This window comes from Cryptomeria japonica, chromosome 3 (genome assembly GCF_030272615.1).
Source record: "Cryptomeria japonica chromosome 3, Sugi_1.0, whole genome shotgun sequence".
NCBI classification, from domain to species: Eukaryota; Viridiplantae; Streptophyta; class Pinopsida; order Cupressales; family Cupressaceae; genus Cryptomeria; species Cryptomeria japonica.
In genome coordinates, this window is record NC_081407.1 from 856,165,986 (window position 1) to 856,177,450 (window position 11,465).

At 34.7% G+C, this 11,465-nt stretch overlaps 1 pseudogene; it reads left to right on the top strand.

Annotated features, from left to right (window-relative positions):
• Window positions 1–6,554: 6,554 nt before the first annotated feature.
• Window positions 6,555–8,258, top strand: LOC131874535 (uncharacterized; annotated as a pseudogene).
• The last annotated feature ends 3,207 nt before the right edge of the window (window positions 8,259–11,465 follow it).

The following is an 11,465-nucleotide window of genomic DNA, read 5'->3' on the forward strand; positions in this document are numbered from 1 at the left end:
AGTTGGAAGACCAAAACCAACAAAATCTCTTAGGGTTGGGTGAGTGTTTGAAGAAAAATAAACCTTTTTGCAAGGTCTTTTGGACTGATGCCCTCAAAACCCTTGAAAACCAGATTTTGGAGGCTTAATAGGGGCTCATCCTTGTAGCCCTATTTCTAAGCAAATTAGTGAAATCGGTAAGGAAGATAGTGTCACGAACCCTATTTTTCCATAATTATTTAATTAAGAAAATAATGTTTATTTTTCACAAATGAATTGGAAATGAAGTGAAATTGGAATTATCAATGAAATAAGATAGGAGGTCGAATGCATTGAAATGATTTATATACAATTGAATGATCAGTAATAATTTTTATTGTAAATTGGGATCGTCATTGCTAATGAGCGATTGAGTGCAAGTGAATGCAGGAATAGGTGAACAATGATGAAGGCGAGAACATGGTTCAGGTAGAGTTGTCTTAGCTCTTGTATTTCGTTAGAATATATGGAATCTCACACACCACATAGTGAAGTTATGCATATACATTTATGTTTGCATTGATGAATGATTTTGAGTCATGAATGAAATTTTGTGAGTAAAGGCAAATGTTATGTTTTATTTGTCTATGAAGAGTGAAAAATTGTTAATAATTTGAACATAAATAGTGACTCTATGATTTAACGTCCTTTGTGTAGAAGTATTTAAATTATCGAAACTATATTTAATGTTTGGTTTTCAAAATTATACTATAATTATACATATTTTATATGTATATTAGTTCCAATAACTAGAACTCGATCATATACATATATATACGTAGGTAATTATGGTTCATGTGTAATTATATTGATTACTCTTAATATGATTATTTATAAGTTGAATAATTTGGATTTAACGACTTAACGTACCTTATATAGAAAGATTTATTGTCTTTTGAATAAGAAAATGCATCTTTATTAATGATCGTTTTGTTTATATTGATACAAGTTTTATACGCATGGTAGTTAGATAAGTACGATTCCATCGGACATACGTATATATATAAACATGATTATTCATAAAGTGTATTTATGAATATACATATATATAAATTATGATTATATATTATTTCTAAAAGCGTTTAAGTTAGACTTACCTTGCAACTTATTATATAGTTGCTTAATATATATTTATACATATTAAGCAAGGTGGCGGGTTTTAGTGAGACAAAGGATAGCGACTATGTCGCATGATAGTTAGGAGTCGATAGGGTGGTCGACTAGGCAAAGAACCAACGGTTAACACAAAACCTAGAAGTTGCATCGACGTGGAGATCATGGCAATCGACTTGGCAGCAAGAGCGATAATCTCACTCATGACAAACACTTAAGTGTTTGTAATTGCATTAAACTTTTCCAACCCCTCCACCAAGCAAACAATCTGCCACGAGATAGAAGACACTTCTCTAACGGTGACTGCAGACTCATTGATTAGCATACGCTTCTCACAGGAGATAACTCCCTCATTCCACGAACCCATAGTGATAACTTGGAAGTAGTCCACGATCTGTGGCATATAATTGCAGAAAGAAATGAATTAGTAGGCACGTGGTGCCATGAAATTAGGAATACCAACGATAAGAAGCTGATGCATAGTCGACTCATGCACTTCAAACTACAGAAAATATAACTAGAATTGCCATCTCTGTTAGACGTGTAGACTTGAGAGAGAGTTAAATGGAAGACTCAACGTATGCAAAAGAAGACTTCAAATCAACAACCATAACCGAGCCTCTAATTTGGGAGAGATCATAGGAGAATTTAGGATAAATAGAGACGAAGGATAGAAAGATAAACACACACAAGAAGATGGGAAGTTAAGCAAGATAGAGGAGAGAAAGAACATAGAAGAGCGACAAAAAGATAAGAGTGAATAGAATAATGGAGATTTTGATGTGCTTACGATCGAGTCATAAAAGATCAATGGTGATCATCTCCAGTATAGTGTCGAATTTAGAGGTTACGCTCGTGAATGAGTGTTAATTACTTTATTATTAGAGGAATTCTCAAAATATAGAAAGGATAAGGACTAGGAATAGAGAGCTCGGGAGATAGAAGAGCGCCGAGAAGGAAAGCATTGGAATCCAGACGTATTGCCGACAATTTGAAGTGATCAAGGATCATAATAGACCTGGATTGCATTTCTTGAGGTAGGCTCAAATCTAGTATGTTTTGTTGAAGAGATTAAGAGATAAAGATTGATCTAGTTTTAGAATTATGAAATATTCTAATGGAAGATTTAGAGTCACAAAATGAATCATTTTTAATTGTTTAAATTACAATCATGAAAATATAGATGCAATAATGATATTTTCAGAAAGATTGTTGATAAAACTTAGTGAAACTCTTAGAAATTAGATCACCCAATCCTCTAGGAACAAAGTAAGAGGATAGAGAGAGAAACTCTGAAATTGAACTTCAAAGAAGATCAAATTATAGGATAATGAATTATTAAGAATTGAAGTTTATTTTGAATTTGTGTAGACAAGACTTACACTTTTGAATTTGATCCTTGCATGAAAAAATGGTGATTAGGTGTCTCATTTGAAAGGCCATATAGATAGGCGCTTTATGAATTTTCATCATGGTAGATAGTTGTTATGGAAAATTAGTAAAATCAATGAGTTGAGTTCTTAAATCATGGAAAGTCACTTATTAGTATGATGTTCGAGAAAAGAGGTAAATGAACCAAGACACATGAAAAGATAGAGAGCTTAGACGAAATAAAACTTAGATTTCTAAACCATAAGAAATGGAATGCACGTTATTTAAATGTTTGATAATTGAATAAAAGAATGTGTGCTTATTTTATTCAATTTCTATGTAAAGATTCATACATGTGTTACACCTTAAAATTTAATTCTGGTCTTTAAATTGCTTGAAAGATAGAAGGGAAAGATTGTTTTCTTTCAGATGTATATTTGATTATCCATAAAAGATTGTTTCATGTCAGATAGGATTGGTTGTAATAAAAGATTTATTCTATCAATTTCTATTCAAACGAAAGATTGTCTTCTTAGCATTGTATTTTTATCTTGCAAGAAATAGGAAGCTAGAATTGAAAGGCGAAAGATTGTCTTCTGTATAAATTTATTCTAGATTTATGTGAACAAAGCTAGACAGGCTTGTGTTTGTGGAAAGTTAACTTCCAGGACGGGTGCCGAATGTGGATTATAGAGAGAATAGTTGCTTTTCCAACTATTTATTTTTGCTGTGCATGGCATTATACTCAGCCAAGTAATTAAATTGAATAAACCATTGAAATATATGGAATTCTTTTATTTTATGCTCTCTACCATATCTTTGATTGATAATGAATGCTTGTTTCTTAATAGAATTGGAAAATTGAAAATGCATGTATCATCTAGGCACGCACTAGATTCCATCTTGCCTTTCGAATTCTTTTGCTAAGCAATTCGTGCAGGGTTGGGTATTCTTGATTGACCAAGAATTCTAGGGAAGCGTAAGCTTCAAGGTTGGGCAGAAAAAGCGCCTGAATCTTGTTCTCATCTTCATGATAAAGATTGCATTAGCGATAGCTTGGGTGGCAGATCAACGGACGCCTCTCACCCATTACTTTGTATTATTTATTATTGAACTTAAGGCAACTTGAAATGCTTAAGTATTGTATGATTGAGATGCTACTTTTAGCAACTTATTGAATGAAGAATCGTTATCTTTTATAGAAATTTTGTGTTTATTACGATCTAAATGGAATGATCAAATGAAGCTATGGATGGAAAAGTGGAATGAAATAGATTTATTAATTGATTTATGAGTTTATTTAAGAATAAAGAGTATTTCGTCTATATTTGAAGTTAGCACGATTTACGTCTTTACAGATAGGGAAAGAAAAACCACAGATGGGCCAAATTGAATTCATTTCATGGTAAATGTCACCTCCCACTAATACATTTGGACTAGATTTCCGACTGAGGTTTCTGATGGAGAAGGTATATTGTGGCCAAATTTGATTTTTTTTAAAAACAATGCCTGCATTCGTCGTAATTCTGATGAAAATTTCCCATTTGGTTTCGATGAAGAAGGCATTAGCAATGAGAATTTTCTTTTTTCCAAAGAAGTGCTCGAGTTCGTCGTAATTCCGACGACAGCGGCCATTATAAGTTAAAAAAAGAAGAAGAGGGGAATTCATTTGTATTGCAAATTTCCCGCATAGGCGTCCGTGGCAACTTCAACCCCCAAGAACATCAAACCCGTGTCGAAGGCATTTGTGGCATTGCTTGCAATCCCACGTAGGAGGTAGATTCAAATTGCCCAATTTTTTAATTTCATGTTGCAAAAAATATACATGTGGTGGTTAATTGTCCTAGTTTAATCTCGTAAAACCATAGAACTATGATTGAGGAGTGAGCGTTCAATTTTGTAGCAACAATCCCTTCCTCCTGTATACGCGTATGTTGATTGTTCACATGAGATAACATCTCTTTGCGGCATCATATCAAACAATTCACGAGCCTTGTCCATGTTTCCACATTTTGCATTCATGTCAAGCAGGGCATTTGCAAGTACAACACCTAACAAAATTCCTCTATTCGTTATGCTTTGATGGATGTCCATACCCTGTTCCAAAGCTCCCATTTTTGCACACGCAGGGAGGATGCTGGCAAAGGTTGTGGAATTTGTCTTTATGCCTTACAATTTCATTTGCTTGAAAGTGTCTAAAGCCTTTTCGACAAAACCATTTTGTGCATATCCAACAATCGTTGCAGTCCACGAGACAACATTTCTTTCAGACATTCTATCAAACAATTCACGTGCCTTGTCTATGCTTCCATATTTTGCATACATGTCTACCAGGGCAGTTGCAACTACAACATCTGACAAAATTCCTCTATCCTTTATGCTTCGATGAATGTCCATACCCTGTTCCAAATCTCCCATTTTGGCACAGGTAGGGAGGATAGTAGCAAAGGTCGTGGAATTTGTCTTTACACCTGTCGATTGCATTTGATTGAAAGTTTCTAAAGCCTTCTCAACAAATCCATTTTGTGCATATCCGGCAATCATTGCAGTTCAGGAAACCACATTTCTTTGAGGTATACAAATAAGTGAATTTGATATTCAAAACTATCTACAATGAATTCAATTCTTGTCCATTAGTCATTTATGTTTGCAATAAGCATCTTTCTTTGTTTTTCTTAATCTTTATTCATAGTTATGTGCATATTTCACATTCTATAATTAGGATATCAATTGCTATGGCTGAACACTAGCATGATGTTTGTGTTGTGGTATAGATGTGTGGAAACATAATTATGGGATTGTTATATTATAGAGATCATAAATCTAGATATTGCATATTAGTTCTAGCTCTTCTTGGATTGAGTCTAAAGTTGACAATGGACATACAGTCATAAAGCCATTATTAGCCGATCTATCCATTTCTAGTGAAGACAATTGAAAAAGTCATTTTGATATTGAGAGTTTCTTATCTGTTTACCTATTGATCATTATTAAGCCATAATATTTAGGTCTATTTATCTCTCTTGCAAAACCTCTATAAGTGTCCTAGATTGTCCCTACTACTCACTCTTCAATGAAATAGTGGAGTTCTAAAGATTTGTTGCACAAGATGGTGTTGAATGTATCAACAAGGCTAGCATGGAAGGCATGTTCAAGCTTCCACTTGTACAACTTACAACAAATGATTTGTTGATAGAAGAAATTCTTGAAATAGGGATACAATCGAAAGACAAGTAAGTACATACAAACCTCTTCAGTTGAAAGTAAAATATGTGTATAAAAAGAGTACATTGAATCCCAATCCATAAACACAATAGAGATACCGATGGAGACTTAATTGGATGTAGCATGTCACACCAAAGTTGTTAGAGTATGCTAAGCTAGTACATAATGTTTCCTAAAGCCACATTAGTATATTACCCAGATCATTATCTACCAAAACTAACTATAGTAATCCTTTTGAGGATTCATTTCATGGTGCTAGATCTTCATTTAGTTCCACTTCTCGTTGGAGAAAAGAACAGTTATTTCTTGAGGTAGATGAATATCCCATCAACAAAGGACAAGACCCTTTCTAGAATATAACAAATTCTACTCCAACAAAAGATCATGGGGGCTTCACTAGAGATATTGAATAAGAGATAGACTTCTATTGCTGCATTAAAAGCATTGGCATGCTCTTCATTTATTGATGTAAACTCGTTGTGACGCCACCACAACCAACAAAGGTGTAAAAAGTTGTTTACAATGCATGGATTTTTAGGATTGTCCTTTGAGAAAACATAATTAAAGTATGGAAGCAGGATCTGCCAGCTCCTGAGGGAATCTTGATGAAAAATAATTGTAAAATATTTGGGTGAGCTTATATGCAAAAAATCATGCTTCCTGATGGGTTTATGTACATAAATAAGCACAAATTAAGTGGTAAAGGGGCTTCTGGAAACAAGAGGGATAGAGAGGCAGTGGAAGTGAAAACTTTTGGTGTTGTGTCTGCTCCATCTCAGAATGGAAATGGCAAAGGTGTTGTAAGAGGAGCCGAGAAGGGTGTTGGAAGAAGTGGGGGTGTTTATATTCCCCCATTTAAGCTGGCTCAAATGATGAAAGATGTGGAAGACAAGAGCAGTGTGGAATACCAACGCATGACATGGGATGCCCTTCGGAAGAGTATCAATGGGTTAGTAAACAAGGTAAATGCATCTAACATCAAGAACATCATTCCAGAGTTGTTTGCAGAGAATCTCATCTGTGGGAGGGGTCTATTTTGTAGGTCTTGTATGAAATCCCAAATGGCATCCCCTGGATTTACAGATGTTTTTGCTGCATTGGTTGCTGTGGTAAATACAAAATTTCCTGAAGTTGGCAATTTGCTTTTGTGAAGAATTATTTTGTAGCTTAAGAGGGCATACAAATGCAATGACAAGCACATGTTGATAGCAACAACCAAATTCATAGCTCATTTAGTGAATCAACAAGTTGCACATGAAATCATTGCTTTGGAACTTCTCACCCTTTTACTAGAGAACCCCACAGATGATAGTGTAGAGGTTGCTATTGGGTTCATGAAAGAATGTGGTTCTTTGTTGCAAGACCTTTCACCCAAAGGTCTTTATGGGATTTTTGAAAGATTTAGAGGTATTCTCCATGAGGGGGAAATTGACAAACGAGTACAGTTTTTAATCGAAGGCCTTTTTGCATTTCGCAAAGCTAAGTTCGAGGGTCATCCAACTGTGCGTCCAGATCAGTTAACACATGAAGTTTTCCTAGAAGATGAACTTGATCAAGAGGCTAGTTTGGATGTTTTCAAGCCAGGTCCTGATTTCTTAGAGCATGAGGTAGCCTATGAAAAACTGAAGAAAGATATCCTTGGAGATGCTTCTTCAGATGAAGCAGAAGGGGAGAATGATTCAGGTGATGATTCTGATGATGATGATGATGATGATGATGATGATGATGATGATGATGATGATGATGATGATGATGATGATGATGATGATGATGATGATGATGATGATGATGAGGAAGGTGAGGAAGCACTGAGAATATAGGATGAGACAGAGACAAACTTGGTCAATTTAAGACATACAATTTATTTGACAATCATGTCAAGTGTTGATTTTGAGGAAGCTGGTCATAAGCTACTAAAGATCAAGCTTGAACCTGGTCAAGAGAGAACATACCTTCGTTATTATGGTATTCTTGGGCAAAGATTCTGTATGATCAATAAAATATATGAGGAATTTTTTGATAAGTGTTTTGTACAACAGTATTCTATGATACACAGACTGGAAACAAATAAATTGCGTAATGTTGCAAATTTTTTTCCCCACTTACTCGACACAAATGCTCTTCCATGGCATTGTCTTGCTTATATATGTGAGACAAAGGAAGATACTACTTCCTCTTCCCATATTTTTATAAAGATTCTCTTGCAGGAGCTGGCAGAGCAACTTGGTATATTGTTGCTTAATGAAAGGTTGAACGATCCAACAATGCAGGAGTCTTTTGATTCAATTTCTCCAAAGGACAATCCCAAAAATTCACGGTTTGCTATCAATTTATTTACTTCTATTGGTCTTGGTGGTATCACTGAGAGTTTACGTGAGTATTTGAAGAATATGCCAAGGCTTGTAATGCAGCAGCAAAAGTCTATTCCTGAGTCAAATGAATCTACCTCTAATGATGATTCGTCTAGTTCATCAGGCTCGTCAGATTTTGATACATCAGACTCAAATTCTGAGAGTGAAACTGATAGTGAGAGCAGCAAGGAGTCACCAAGAAAGAAAAATAATTCAAAGCATGACAATGAGTATTAAAAAACAAGAAGAAAAGGGCATGTTGTCTTATGTATTTTAATAATTTCTATTTTCTTTCCTGTGAAGAAAGACCATATCAGACAATATCAACGAACAACAAAATAAGGAGACAATTGCTAGATTGTGGTCTAACTTGAAAAGACAAGGTGATGGAAAATGTTATTGTCCGTGCAAAATTTGTAAGGGGTTAAAGACTAGAAGACTTCTAATCAAAACAATGAAGAAACATTGTAGGCTGCATGGTCACATTGAAGGTGGACCTGACTATCAACCATTGGCAAGTTTTTCATTATATCGTTTTGACAATTTATATACATAATAAATCACGTGATGATGAGATCACGATCACAGTTTATTTATGTATATAAATTTTATATAGGTCGAGCACCCCTAAGCACATGGTATGGATCAACACAACCCTGAGAATATGGTTTTCGAAGTGGACGAACATGGATGTGTGAATATCAAAGCTGAAGATAATGATCCCATGGAAGATGACGATCATGAGTCAGAAAACACAATTGAAGATGATGGTACAAATACATTGATCCATGACTCATTTAGTACTCGTGCAACTGATCATGATGATGAAGATGACCTTGATGTTGTTCATGATGTCCCTCTACTTGAGAAGGCATCTGAGGCCCTTTATGAAGGCTCGCAGGCAACTCTTCTCTTTGCTATATTGTTGTTGGTGAACTTGAAGGTTATGACTGGTTTATCCAACATAACAATGTCACGTATGTTAAGGCATGTCATATATGTCATAATAAACTGTGAATCATGTTGTACCATTAATATTATTTATTATAACAAATTATATTTTGTTGCTGTAGATTGATAGGTGAGTTTTTGTTACCACCATCAAATATTCTACCTCGCTCATACCGAGAATTATCTGCCGTTATGAAAGATATTGGAATGGAGTGTGAAGCAATAGATGCTTGTCCCAATGATCATATTATATATTACAAACAACATGAATTTTGAACTAAATGCCCTGAATGTCATATCAGTAGATATCGAACATATCAAATAACAAAAAGGGTTCCTCGCAAGGTTCTTCGCTATATTCCCATTATTCCACGTATGCAACGATTATTCAAGTGCACTGCTTGGCACAATTTATGGATTACCATGCACGCAATAGAAGTCAAGATGACATTATTCGATGCCTACAGATGGTTCGACATTTATGGACATAGAGGAAAAGTGGCCACACTTTAAAGAAGAACCTCGTAATTTCAGGCTTTCATTGGCAGCGGGTGGTGTCAATCCATTTGGAGAGATGAGATCTGTTTACTCAGTGTGGCCTGTTTTTGTTATCAACAATAACATTCCTCCATGGATGTCAATAAAGAGGGAGCACATAATGTTGGCAATGATTGTTCCAGGTATTTCATCATTTAAATATAGTCGTCTAAATTTAATTATAAATATTGCAGTAAAATGGTCATAATAATTATGTAATGTTTTTGTTCATTCGATTAGGTAAGTACCAAGTTAAAGATATGAATGTATATATCGAGCCTCTTATCGACAAGTTGCTAGAGTTATGGAATGGTGTCACTATGTATGACGTCTCTAGACCAATAGGACAAAGACAATTTCAATTCCATGCGATGCTTCTATGGACAATACACGATGCCTCGGGGCTAACACATTTTTGTGGTATGTTATAGTGTTTAAGTTGTGCATGAACATTATAATTCAAAAAATTATCATATTTAATCCAATTATACATTATCTTGTAGGTCTTCAAACAAAGGGAAAATTTGCATGTCCTATTTGTGGTCCAAAGATGAAATCTCGTCATTCAAAAAGTTTAGGAAAGCAGGTGTTTGATGAGTATAGGCACTTTCTCCACAAAAATCATAAGTATCAAAATACTAAAAAACATCTTTTCAATGGGAAAGAAGAGAATACATCAAAGCCATGAAGAATGACACCTCACTTATGGAAGTTGGAATATAATAGAATTAATCGTCAAGGTAATGCCATTCCATCTATTGGTTTGTCATAAAACATCTTTTCTATTTTGTTTTGTTTACTGATGATGTGATTGATGATCATGGAGGTCATGAAGGCATAAATGATCACCTTCCTAAGGGAATAAAAAGTTATCCCCAATAATTTAGTAGGTTGCCCTACTACGAGCAGTTACAAATTTTTCATTTGTTTGATAGTATGCATATTGGAAAGAATATAACAGAGACATTATGGAAAATATTGGATGGAAGGCGTGACAAAGAAAAAATTGTCAAAATATGTAGTGACATTCAAGATTCCAATCATGCAATGATAAATGCCACTCAATCAAATAGCCATGGAGACAAGATTAATATAAGTGAGATTCCTTGGTTATTAATGGACCAACAAAGCAATGCTATAAAAGAAGTCATACGAAAAATTCGATTTCCCACAGGATTTGCTGCGAACATAAACAATCTCATATCAAAGAAAAGTGAATTTGGGCCAAGGATGAAAATGCATGATTGGCATACCTTCATTAAGGTAATTCATGTTCTTGTGTTTTTAGTATGTATTTAAGTACTACGCATATGCGTACTTTTCATTATGTTACAAAAAAATGAAAAGATAATTTTATAATTGTTGCAGTACGTTCTACCTCTATCTCTCCCAAACGACTTCAACAATAATGTCAAGTAGGTCATATATGATCTTGGAAAATACATGAGGTAAGTAGTGATATTTGTTTAGTTCATTGTATAGATATTATATTTGCGATTTGTTTTACTTCTTATGTAATATATTTTTTTGCATCTTGAATACCTTGTAGGTGGTTGTCATGTAAAGAAATTCATAAAGATGATATCAAATATTGGAAGAGAAAAATTCCTCATTTAATATGTGAAATGCAAAAGTGTCTACCTCCAGCTTTTTTCAATGCACAAGAACACTACCTCATACACCAAGTTGAGGAGATTGAATTGTGTGGACCTGTACACACTAGGTCAATGTGGATGGTTGAGAGGCACTTGAAATTTTTGAAGGCATTGGTTCGACAAAGAGCACATCCTGAGGGTTCTATGGTGGAGGGATATATGGTATACCAGACTATGGTGTACATTTCTGAATATCTTCCTAAGTTTGCAACAAAAATCCACATGGATCGCATTTGGGATCCCA